The sequence below is a fragment of the Pempheris klunzingeri genome, chromosome 19, assembly GCF_042242105.1.
Source record: "Pempheris klunzingeri isolate RE-2024b chromosome 19, fPemKlu1.hap1, whole genome shotgun sequence".
In the NCBI taxonomy this organism is placed as follows: domain Eukaryota; kingdom Metazoa; phylum Chordata; class Actinopteri; order Acropomatiformes; family Pempheridae; genus Pempheris; species Pempheris klunzingeri.
The window spans coordinates 1,211,328-1,224,908 of record NC_092030.1 but is presented as its reverse complement, the minus strand read 5'-3'; positions in this window follow the sequence as shown (position 1 = coordinate 1,224,908).

Sequence of the window (13,581 nt, the reverse complement as noted above, 5' to 3'; positions counted from 1 at the left end):
AAAACATGATGTTTTTTCAGCAAAGATGCGTGTATCTCTGTGATTGGGTGTATGTATATATACATATGGATATATATATCAACGCTGATGATGATGATGATGATGATGATATCTTGGGGCACTTTCTTTTCTGAAGTGCTGTCTTCCTGTTTTTTTTGAAAGGGGAATAATACATTTGATGGTAAGATCATTGTAACATGATTAAAAAATTGCACGGTTGTGTGGTTGTTGGGCTCACCAGGGTCATAACATTTATGACGTGAGGAGCCGGCCGCCGGATTGGTGAACATGAGTGAGATGATTTTTAAAAAAAAAGAAAGAAAAGAAAAAGAAAAAAAAAGTGCTGACTTCTTTGGACCAAGTCGTGTTTCTGGTTTTGCTTCATTTCAAGCAAAAGGAAGCGGCTGATTTTTTCCTGAGTGATGCAGATGTTCCATCATGTTTGATTTGTCTGATTTGTGTTTGTATTCTTTTGTTTTTGAACGTTTGTAACACTGTGATGATGACGGGACGTCATGTGGAGATGAGTGCTGTATTATTTTTGTACGTTTGTGTACAAGCCAGTAAAGAAATCATTAAACTCACATTCTCCGTGTTTGCATACATTTCTTCCTCATCTCCCAGCCGAAGCCTCCCTCCTCCTCCTCCTCCTCCTCCTCCTCCTCCTACCCGGCATTTTTCATAGAAAACTTTGCTTTGGGAAACACACCCCTTCCCTCCCTCCCTCCCTCCCTCCCTCCCTCCCCCCTCTCTCTCCTCTCCCTCCCCTGTCTTCCAGGCCGGGCCCAACCCAGATCCCCATTCTCTCCTTTTGTCATTCATCTGGCCTCATCCTTTCACTGCAGGGATAAAAGAGCCCAGTGCATTGTGGGTAGGCTCAGTTTAAAGAAGGGTCCCCTCCCCTGTGTGTGTTGTGGGAGAGCTGGTTTTATGTTACCCCCTCACACTCAAAAACTTCTCCGACACACACTCCTCTCTTGTGCTCCCTGAGGCCCAGACTTTGTTCAGCTCTCGGCTCGTCGTCTTCGCTGTGGTTCTCAGATCATCTTCGACTTAAAGTCTCATAAACTGCTGATTTAAAAAAAAAAAAGCCTTTTTGCTAATCTGCACCCAGCTGATTTGTCAGAGAGGAACAAAACGTATTCCCATCTGTAATTCCCCGTGTCTGTTTCTGTGATTCTTCTTGTGAAATGTGAACACGACCTTCTGAAATGACCCTGAAAATGTTTGGTCGAGCCGTCAAACCGCTCTCACTTCATTTGGACGAGCCTGCAGTCAGAAAACTGGAACACACACACACACACACATCTGCAGTCAATAGTCGGTCCAGGCTGTAAAGTTGTCATTTACAGCCATTTTCTGTGCAGCAGGCTTCATCCAGCTTTGGCTTCGTGCTGGTTGTCGTCTCCTCTTCGTCGTACCTGCAGCTCTGCTGACACGAGCACAAGGCATTGTGGGTCGTCCCTTTAGCCCACTTGCATTGTGCTCCTGAGTCTCAGCACCTGTGTGAGTGAAGTGAAACCTCTGATTGAGTCACGCTCTGCCTGTTTCATGGGAAGTGACGGTGCATCTTTCCACATGTGGGACCCGTTTAATGTTGTAACGTTTACTGGGTGTCGTTTACTGAGTCACGAAAGGCGTGTGATGGAAGCGACGGTTCTGGTTGGAGGGTTTTGTCTGCAGCAGTGTCCTCCAGCTGGTCTCCTCTCACATGTATCGGTGTTTGCTATTGTTAGAGCAGCCGGCTAACTTGCTGTCAGAGCTGCAGCTGAACCATCTGTGACCTCCGCTCAGAGCCGGCCACGCCGAGCGCACCCATCTGATGCATTTCTGTGTCAGACAGCGGCACCGGGAAAGTGTTTGGATCCCGTGGCGGGCCCTACAGGCTATCTGGCTTTCAGCTCGCTCGTCTCTTCCCCTCTCCCTCCCAGCCTCTCACTCCTGCAGGATGTTTTTGTTGAGCTGGGTTCCCTATTGTTCACACACTGAGTTGGCTCGCCTCCCAGGGCTGCTGCTGCTGCTGCTGCTGCCTGCTTGGCCCCCTAATAGCTTCTTCATGTGCCTTGGTTTTCCCTGCTCGTCTTGGTCTGGCCTGTGCTCGGAGCTTTAGAGAAGACGGCGAGGGAAAATCAGATGAAGACTTGTTTAGGGTGAAGAGAGAGAGAGAGAGAGAGAGCAGCATCGGGGTCGCTTTAGCACAGGCCTCATACAGCCCTGTGTGTGTGTGTGTGTGTGTGTGCTTCACAGATAAAAACCGTGTTGGTGGCTCGATGTTACAGCAGCTGCAATCAAGTGCATCTGTGTGATTATCTTCCACCTCCATTCAAAAGGCCATTGTTCAGCGGCTCATAAAATATTCATAGCCGTGCTCACAGCCCTCATGTGAGGGGTTACACTTGATCTGTAAGACACCAGATTAACTGAACATCTTGTCATACGTGTAAAACGCTCTTTAATTGGTTTCGCAACACTAAATTCCTCATTTTCTAACTGCTCCTGTTCAGCTCGTGCACAGCGCTGCGGGCTTTGATTGTGTATGACTTCCTCAAAGCACCTCGCTAATGACACGAGCCATAATGCAACACAAACGGCTCGTTTGAACCGTTTTACAGGAGGGATGAGAACGCAGATGAGGAACTTACAGGAACACGTGGAGAGACCACAGGCCCATAAAGAGGAAGTCAGAGACGTGTTGGACGGTGTCTGGAGTCAGGGTGGACGTTTGTTAAGGGGGAAACGAACGTACAATCACAACATTTTCTGTCTGCGGTACCTGAACGCACCACGCAGTCATAGTGTCAGGTAGCCAGTGGGCTTCAGGAGCAGCCACAGAGGCTAAAAGTCACTTTGTCTAAGCTGCTTCCTCCCAATCATAACATTTCCCAAACTAAATTGTCGCCCCCCCTCCCTCACACCCAGAGTCTTCCTCACACAGGTGCTTCCTCTCTCTGTTTGTCACGTTCCACCTGCCACAGGTGTTGTCACTTATTTCCCATCATTTCTCCCTCTATCTTCCACCTGACACCTGTGGGGGGGGGGGGGTGTTTACCGTCACGGATGATGAGGGATCTCAGCTCTGGTGTGAACTCATTCATAAAGACGCTCTCAGATTCTGCATGAGCTTCGTCCTTTCACAGGATGGACTCACAGGATGAAACCTGCCGAACCAGATGTTCATCTTTCTTTTTTAATATCAATTTGATATTTGATTTGATTAACAAGCATTCAGTCGCGGCGACAAATTAGTGTCTGACGCCAGCGTTACAGGTGCTTATTAAAGTCATTTTACAGACCTGACTTTGTTTATAGCAATAAAGTTAAATATCACAGTCTGATTCAAAGACAACACCTTGATATTAAACCTTCTAAAGGTGACGCGGTTCATTCGGTGAACTTCTTTGCTCATCCAGTGGCAACAGCAGCACCTTGTGGATTCGTGTTTTTGTCGGTCTGAGAAATGTAAATGAAAAATTCACTCTCCTTTTTTTGCTCTGTTTTGGTCTCCACCACCACCCGCACAGGTGCTGTAAAGAGTGGGAGCTGTGGTGAGATCCTCCACGGAGCCGAGGGGACCTGCAGGTGATTATTCTCTCTGGTTTTGTCACTACGAGCATCTTGATTATTTCTATAGAAACACTGATTAGAGCCACTTTAATGTTCTGATTATCATCAGCTGATTCTTATTCCAGTTCAAACTATTCTAACATAAAGATTAGTTGTTATGTAACGTTGGCGCTAACGTTCACCATCTGTGGGTGAAAAGAATAAAACCTCTGTGTTTCTTTTTCTTGTTTTATAGATCTTTTCCCGTGACTCCGTATAACTTATAAAACCCACTGAATCAGTGTTATCGAGAACGCTTCATGTGTTCAAGGTTCAGAAAAAGCTTGAATTTAATGTTTGATTTGATGTTTCGCTGTCACCACATCACTTGTGTTTTAATATTCGAGACCAAAGGTCTGTTTGTCCCCTGGAAATAGTCCTGATCAAACAGAGTTAATATGAACAGCTGGTAAAATAAACACTGATTCCTGAATCTAAAATTTGGATTTCTGAACATTCTTTAGTTTAGGGACCTTAAAAGCTAACACTAGCATTAGCTCCTGATTGTAGCTGAGAGACGAACACTAATCCCAGGTATCAGGTATTGATGAGAGTTAATTTGTTGCCGTGGCGACAGAAGTGAGCACCCCTTGGTTCCTGGTGCTGCTGGGTGACAGCGAGCTTTAAATCCTGCTGATACAACACTTTCTCCCCAAAAACAAAAACACACGTCTGCAGCTAAACACCACCATGTGAACACCACCCCCCCCCTACACCCCCGGCCCTCCCCCAAAGGCTGCCTGTGAGTAAGAAGGGGAGTAAAAGGACTAAAGTGAGAGAGGGAGAGACAGGTGGTCGGGCCGGTCTTTTCCTTGCCCTCCGCTCCTTTTTGAACTTTTCTTTCATTCTTCCAGTTCATTCTGTGCTTCTCTCCATAGCTCTGGTGACAAGGCGCTCCATTCACTGCCTCATTCTTCCTCCCCTTCCTCCCCCCACCACCTCCCTCACACACCCCGACCCCGTCCCCTCCCTCCCGGCTCCTTTGTCTCGCTTGCGGGGGCCTGCTTTAGCTGCTATTCACCAGCCAGACGGACCGCCATTGACTGGACCCCCCCCCCAACACCACCACCACCACCACCACCACCTCTATGCCGGCCCCCTCCCTCCAACAAACACCCTCACACACACATATGCACACAGCAACCTGGCCATGCCCCACCCTACGCCCTGTATCAGGCAGCTGCTATGCTAATAGGGAGGAAGGGATGGATGGGGGGGTGGGGGGGTGAGGAGGAGAGACAGAGCAGCCAGCCTATAGTAACAGGACGGGGGGGGGGGGGCAGGGAGAGTGACCCGCTCCTCCATCTCCATAGCCATGCCAGAGCAGCAGCAGACCTCCTGTTACACAAAGGGAGCCCCCCCCTCACACCCCCCCAACACCCCCCCGTCCCCTCTTTCTCATTCAAATCCATTTTATACCCCAGTGGTAAAGGGAGCTGTAAGTGCAGTATGTAAAGTAACCTTACTCCTGCCCCGCGGGCGCAACCATTCAGGGCTCAGTCCACCCGGAGCAGCCTGTGTGTGTGTGTGTGTGTGTGTGTGTGTGTGTGTGTGTGTGTGTGTGTGCTTTGTTCAGGACTGCAGCCCATACCTCCACACACACACACACACACACACACACACACACACACAGACAACTGACACCTGTCCTTGAGTCGAGTTGCATCTCCCTTCACAGTCAAATAGTTATGTGAGACACACACACACACACACACACACACACACACTTTATTCTGACACACACACACACACACACTTCAGACGTGGTTTTGCAGTTAGACTCAGTGTTCATGTCCTGTTTGATTATTAGCAGTGAAGGAACTCATATTAAGGAATTTATGGATTAAACAGATTTGTTGTGTTTGTATTGTGAAAGAAAGAAAGAAAGAAAGATACAAAATGACCGACAGGTTAATTATTGATTAGATGTTGCTTCTACTTTTATTTTATAGTGAAACACGTGAGGATCAGATTGTTCACTGATTTTATTCACTTGATCTTCCTGAAGATGAGCTGTATTTTATTTTGCTCTGTATAAAACCAACCTGGAAGCGTCTCGTTTAAAGTTTAAAGTTTGTCGTACTTCAGTGTGTCGGCATGTTTGTGTCAGCAGCTTTTTTCTGGTAGCATGTGTGTGCATCTCATTTGGTGTGTGTTTTTTTCTCTTTTTTTTGGGGGGGGGGGGGGGTGTTGGCAGGAAGGCATTTCTCTCTCTGCGTCCCCCCTGTTCTGTTATTTACCCCTGTGCAGTGTGACCCTGTGCCCCGTCAGGGAGGCACGTCCCATTTGACATCTGCCTGTTTGCAGGGAGGGAGGGGGGGTGCCCATATGGAGCTTTGTGCCCCCCCCCCCCCCCCCCCCCCCCCCCAACTCCCAGCCCAGCCTTCCCCCCTTCATGACACACACACACACACACACACACACTCTTATCTTTCTATAGTTTTGAGGAAACAGTGCATTCCCCAACCCCTAACCTTCACCATCTAACCTTAACCTAACTCTAACCTTAACCTTAAAGTAAGTCTTAACCCTCAAACAGCTCTTTGAGGTTGAGAGGACCAGGCAGGGATGTCCTCACAGCACAGGTGTAAAACCTCATCTTGTTCTCATGTTGCCTGCACCCTTTGTTGCTCGACGTGTGTGTGTGTGTGTGTGTGTGTGTGTGTGTGATGTCATTCCAACACACTGACCTGCTGCACACTGGGGGAGAGGAGTCAGGATGGATGGATGGATAGATAGATAGATAGATAGATAGATAGATAGATAGATAGACAGATAGATAGATAGATAGATAGATAGATAGATAGATAGATAGATAGATAGATAGATGGATAGATGCTTACTTACTTTGAGCCACATGGAAAAACACACACATGCTCGTGGGTCTGATGGGGCCACTGTGTCATGACCTCACCCAGCTGGAACCTGACATGTGTGTGTGTGTGTGTGTGTGTGTGTGTGTGTGTGTGTGTGTGTGTGTGTGTGTGTGTGTCCATTCCCCTGCTTAAATACTGAAAAACTAGAAATTGTGAAATCGATTTTGCTGCTCACGTTTGTGTTTTCCACACTATCTCAGGACGTTGTGTCCATTTCTGTACAGTCTGTCAGCTGGATGGATGGATGGGTGGATGGGTGGATGGATGGATGGATGGGTGGATGGGTGGATGGATGGATGGATGGATGGATCACGCCGCCCGTCCATCCGTACCTAAACCCTGCCGTCCTTATGTGCTGCATGATCGGGTGTAACAATTACCCCGTATGGATTATCGTCCCACACAATGATTCACTGTGCTGACGTGCTCACAATGAGCTGGATGTAGGCTAACGAGCTCAGCGGAGTTTAAATGTCCCAGTGTAGCAGCGATGAAGACTGTGGGTGATACCTCGCTCCGGGCCCGCTGCCTTTGTCTGACGGGCCGTGAGCCGTAATACCTCTTGTTAAAGGGCTTACAGCGAATTAGGTTGTTAATACATATTGTGACACAGCTGTTGCAGCTCTTTTTTCTATTACATTGAAGCAAAGGAGGCGTAGATGGCTTTGGAAATTAATCTCTATGTGCAATTGTTTCTTTGGAGCTGTGGGCTTAAAAAGAGCACCACAGGGTGAGTGGGTGCACACCCCGGCCCGGATGTGGGTCAGGTGTAGGTGACGGCAGGTTAAGGGAGAGACAGAGCGGAGAGATGAAAAGCATCCAAACCTTATTTGATCAACTGAACCAACTACATCCTGAGAGACAAAGTGTGTCAGACGAGCTAAACTACAGATGCTACAAACAAAGACGAGCTCGCCTCAACTCTGTTGGCGAAGTGACAGCCAATCAGATGTTTTGGTGTCACCTTTGCCTTCAACCCTCTTCATCTACTGACACTAAAAATGCCCTGAATCATGTTTACTAGCTATCAAAGAACATGGTCCGTTAATATGTTAAACACAAGCCCATGAGGACACCACCACGTCCACGAGTGCTTGAGCAACAGTTCAACGGTGACTTGGCCTCACTGCTTTGTAGCTTTGTAGCTTTGTAGCTTTACTGCTAGTGATGTGGACCAGACTTTTAAGATTTGGTTGAATGGTAGCAAAAACAGCAGCAATGAGAATATTTGAAGACGTTTGAAAGGAAACCTAACGTGTGCAGAATACTGCAGGGACGCTCACCTTACTGGACTATATTAACAACATCCAGTAAAAATAAAAAACCACCACCTGTTGTAGAAAGACAACACCGACCGTATACCAACTGTATATAAGGATGAAAGATGGAGACGACGTGCTTCTGCTTCCTCCTGCTGAAACCAAAGTAGTCGCTGCCATGTTGAAGAGCAAAGACAACAACAACAACAGGGCTGCTGTCTCCAGGCATGAAGCCCTCACACATTATCTCTACATGTTGTCCTTCTTTATTGAGATGTGTTGGCAGTGAGGATCATCCCATCCACACGGAGAATCAAAACAGCTGTGTAGCTTCATCAGTCACCATATGTATTTATAACAGTCACAAACACTAGGCAAAGTTATCTCTGGGATTAGCACATACAATCATTTATATATATATACATGTGTGAATATGTACACATGTATGTGTACGTATGTATGTGTGTGTGTGTGCACATGTGTGTGTGTGTGTGTGTGTACATGTGTGTCAGGGAGTAATTATGGAGAATAAAGGCCTGGTTGTACGGAGTGAAACTGTGGGTTTTGAAGTGAGATGGAAGATGCTTTTCTGTTTGGCTGAGCAGACTCAATGGTCCCATTCAACCAGCCCCCTCACCGCCCATTGTCCTCCCACCACCAGCCCTCCACACACACACACACACACACACACACACACAGGGCTGTAGGAGGCTGGAGGAGGAAGAGGGATGGAGCGAGTTCCTGCTGCATCTGAGGGCTGTTGGGGGGAGCAGTGAAGACGAGAGGGGCAGAATATAAGACTGTAACACCTCAGTATTTCCTCATTTTAATACTTAAACCTGCTCAGCTGACCAGACCACGCCTCGGCGTCGCTCAATCAATAACTTGTTGTTAGAAAGTTAGAAAACAGCTGGTTTCTTGGTCTGAAGGCCACAAAGTGATGAGCAGAGGCCTTTTTTCTTTTCATTTTACAGACTCCAGGCTCTCAGAACTTTAAAGTGCTGTAAACGGTGTGATAAAAGACTTTTGTTTAAAATGCTGACATTTTAAACTAGATAAGCATCTTTTATCGCCTTCATTCTGTTTAATATCCAGTGTTAGACTGTCTTATATTTCTATATCTTAATTGCATTAATACCTCATTACTTAAATACCGTTTCTTAGATTTATTTGCTCTCTATATAGATCTTTGTTTTCTTGTCTTTTATGCACATCTTTCTGTAACCGAGTGACAATTAACTTAACAGAAACCCAGTAAACTGACAAAGTTACAGCTACAACACTGAGTGGATCTTTTCCTCAAGTGAAAGTAAAACCACAGTATAAAAATACCCAATGATTCAAGTCCTGGGTTCAAAATCTGACTCAAGTAAAAGCACCTAAGTATTATTGTTAAATCAGACTGAGTTTAATGTCATCGTTTAGCATGGCAGGAATATGAGAACACAAACAAACAGCAGTAACAATAACCGCAGTCATAATTATATTAAATGTAAAGCAGTTTTTCTTTAAATAGTGCAATAATTGAAGTAGATATTAAAAAAAACAAAGGTGATATACACAATAAGGTGCTTTACATGAGACACATCAGTCAGACCATCATCACTTCAGACAGAAGAGCCATCTTTTCATTCTTAAAGGCAAAACATCCCAAAGAACCAGTGTTAGATAACTGACTTAAAGAGTCTGTGTAACTTCTCCCTGGAATAACAGTCTGTGTTTTAAACACTATAAACGATGTCAGACTTTGACCGAACAATCACAGATTTACTCTTCAAACATTCACCTCCTCTCTTACTCCGACATTCAGGGCTCTTCTGAATCTCATCGCTTCACCATCACGTGGTCTAAAATCTTGATATTAAACTGAGAGATAACTAAGTAAAGAACCTTCAGTCAGTCCTTGTGTGAGTAAATGTTCTCACTAACATTCAGCCACTGTCTGTCTGTCACTCCTGCATGACCCCCCCCCCCCTTTTTTTTTCAGTGCATGTAAAAGTCCAGTTTTACAGTTTTCTCACCATCTATCGCTCTAAGTTAGACCCCTCGTCATGCAGTTAACCAGCTCCACACGACAGAACCCCCCCACACACACAATAGTCTGTATACGGACACACAATGGTCTGCTGAGGGTCTGAGGAGCTCACACTCGTCAGGGGTTAATGATCATCGGCCGTCGGTCTGGAGCCCATTAGGCCATTGATCCGGCTGCTTCTTTTATGCCACCTGGGGACAGGAATGTGCTGGGTCTCCTATTGTGTCTGTCTGTCTGTGAGTGTCATATACCCTGTGTGTGTGTGTGTGTGTGTGTCAGAGAGAGGCCAGTCCAAGCAGAGTGTCACACACACACTGTGCAGAGACACTGGAGGGTTCAGGCCTGGTGCGGTCAGTCGGTCAGGGGTCATTTGGTCTGAAATCGTCTTGAACACCAAGATGAAGACACATTTAAACACGTGAACTCACACTGACTGCATGTGTAGACAGATATGAACGTGGATATCGTGTACAAACGCCTGCACGGTGCCTGGAAAGGCGGCGGGGAGGTGGAGGAATGATAATGCAGAGCTCAGCACCTTTGGCGACTACGTGAGGCGCATACATACCCAGCACACACACAAAGGGAAGAAAGGAGCCTCATTCATAGCTGATTCTGTTAGTTGGCTGAATTTATCGCCTCCTATTATGAAACATCCTTCATTAAAAACAATAAAACTTCTCTATGGGGGGAAAACAACCCATTACAAGCACTCTCGTTAGTTTAATTGAGCAGCTTTTTCATGCACATATGCTTTTTATTTTTAATCTGTAGCTCTACCACTTTAATGTATAATGAGTGTATCAGCCATGAATTCTTCAGAGAAACAACCAGTGACTCTTTCCATGAACTTTTAATTGACTGACTTTTAATTTCCCTCATTTCAGATCTTCTATTTACGTCTCCTGCTGTTTATCAGAATCATGTTTCTGCATCATTGACTTTCCACCCTGTGGATGTTTCCAGGAGTCCGTCCTCCTGTCAGGTGTATACAGTGTTTACTGTGGAGCACAGACCACTCACCTCACTCACCTTATTCTACGCATCGGCTACAAGTAGGTGCTCTTTGGGCCTATATGCTTTATTTTTCCTTTATTTACCATAATGTGAGAGGTCTACCAGCTTATTAGAGACACACTAATGTTTTCATAATGCTAGTATGGGATGTAAATAATGCCAGTGTGCTGGAGAATATTCCATTTAGATAATAATCTTTTCCCCTGTAAACTTATTCATGGGGCAGCTGCAGGTCTCCACCACTCTGCAGGATTTATTCACTCTGAAGACCAAATGTGATTTTGCACTTTAACTTGTGAGCGAAGCTCCGTCACTTCTGCTTCAAGTCAAGTCAGAGTGATTGTCTCGCTTCCTCTCCACACATGAACGTGCTGCCACCTTTTTTCTGGGCCCTTTGGAGCCAACATCTGTTGGATCTCAGGCAGAAAACACTCACACAGCTGGGGTGTGTGTGTGTGTGTGTGTGTGTGTGTGTGTGTGTGTGTGTGGGAGGGGGCGTCTTAGGGTCTTTAAATGGTGGGGGCCGCCAGTTGGCCATGTAATCAGAGTTGAACTTGAGGAAGGAAAGAAAGTGATGTCCAACACAAGATGAGAGAGAGAGAGTAGTGTGTGTGTGTGTGTGTGTGTGTGTGGGGTGGTGGTGGTGTGGGGGGGGCGGGGGGGTCCTCTGTCCGCAGGACAATAGACAGCAGCAGCAGCTGACCAGAGGATCCATTCGTCTTTTGTCATCCTGTATAATGATGTCTCCACCACACACACACACACACACACACACACACACACACACACACACACACACACACACACACACACACTCTCTCTCCCACCCCCCCTCCTCACCCCTCCTCCCCCTCTGCCTGATTTGGCATTAAGGGACCTCTGCATCTTCTCTGTCTTTGTCTCTTCACCTCCTCCATCCCTCCTTCCTCTCCTCTGTCTTCCCCCTCTCTCCCTCCTTCAGTATATAATTTTCTGTGTGTGTGTTTGTGCAACTCTGTGGGTTTGTGTATATGTGTTTTCCAGCCTCTGCTCCTAAAGAATGTAACCCCTGAGATGCTCTCCAAACTCAGTAAATATGTCCACCACAGGCCATATGTTCCCTGTGTGGAGCTCCAGATCCCATCTGTGTGCAGCCTGTGTGTGCTGACGTCTGTCTCTCTGGATCTGTGCGCCGCTGGACGGCTTTTCAGGTCAGTTACGTGCCGTGGAGGAGACGTAACTCTGAAACTAGCTTAAGTAAAAGTACAGAGGTCTCATCGACAAAATGCTCTTAAAGTACCAGAAGGAAACGTGCTCACTCTGCAGAAACAGGGTTATTATTACACTGTTCATGTGCAAGCAGGTAGTTTGGTGCTGTGGTCACTGTCTTGTCGGCCCCTCTGAAGGACCACAAGATGAATCTGAAACCATCTCAGGAGCTGATGTTCACACTGTTTAATGTTTGACAATACACTGAACTTTAAAAGCTCATCAGTGTCAAATCTGAATATGACAAACGGAGTACATGTACTCAGATATTTCCACCTCTGTGCAGGAAGAAAGATCATTCAGTCCACGTCTGATGGCCGAGCTGAGGGTGAAGCCTGCTGTGACACCACAGGATGGTGGACGCTGTGGAGGCCTTGAGCTCCACGTGGACAGTCAGGGGGGGGTAGATGTCTGGTTTTATCCTTCAAAGTGTCCTGACTGTCAAATAAACCCGTCCTCTAACCTGATTCTAACGTGACCCATGAGTAGAAGCGCAGACAGAAGTCTTGAGCTGACGTGAGGAACCAGATGAAGCCCGGAGGGAGCTCTTCCTGTCAGAGACGTGTTCGGCTCGGCCGTCTGTTCAGAGCTGCTGGAAAGTTTTCTGCACGAGCACTTGAAGTTATCGCTTCCTCTCTCTCTTCATGAGAACTCGAGTTCTCCTCCTGGTTCTCTCCTCCTGGAAAGCAGCCTGACGTGTGTCAATAATGTTTCTCACTGAATGTGTGTGTGTGTGTGTGTGTGTGTTTTTAAGTTTGTTTGGTAGCTCTCCTCCAGCCAGCACCAGGTGATATGGCCTGGTACGGAAGGTCACCGCTGTGATGTCACTTCCCCTTCCTCTCCGGATATTCCCAGCATTCTCCTGCCAGCAGCCGGGAACTCTGGGAACTAAGAGCAGGAAGCCTGGCTCCTTCACAGGAGAGAGAGAGGGAGAGAGAGGGAGAGAGAGGGAGAGAGAGGGTAAGTAACGGTGAGGTTATGTGCTGATCTTTCAGTGGTGAATGAGTCATTCGCTGTAAAAAACAAACTTAAAGAGCGAGGAGAGAGTTAAGATGGAAGACGAAGAGCTAATGACACAGGAATGAGGAAGGTGCTGCTGCTTGTGTCTTTCACTGTAGAAGTGTGTGTGTGTGTGTGTGAGAGAGAGAGAGATTCAGATTGTGTGAAATCCATGTGAATCCTCTGTAAATAGAGCAGCATCGCCCCCCCCTGGCTGTGCTCAGTAGATGACAAACTGGCTGCATGGATGATGAAAACCTTTGCTGGTTCAGACCCACTGCTGCTTGGTCTAGTAGATACAGCAGGAGGACCCACTGGGCACTTAGATCTGATTAGTGAATCACTTTATTGCTAAGCAAACCCATCAGGTTTTGTTTATTTGGGCATACACACCACCCCCTCCCTCGCTGGCCTGGATCTGGCCCGTCGGACAGCTTTATCACTACCTCTTTTGGGAAGAGTGAACCTTTTTAAGATAAATACACTTGATCCTGTCTCTTCTAACAAGATGGCAACATCTAAAGTTGTCCAGGAAAGTCCTCCT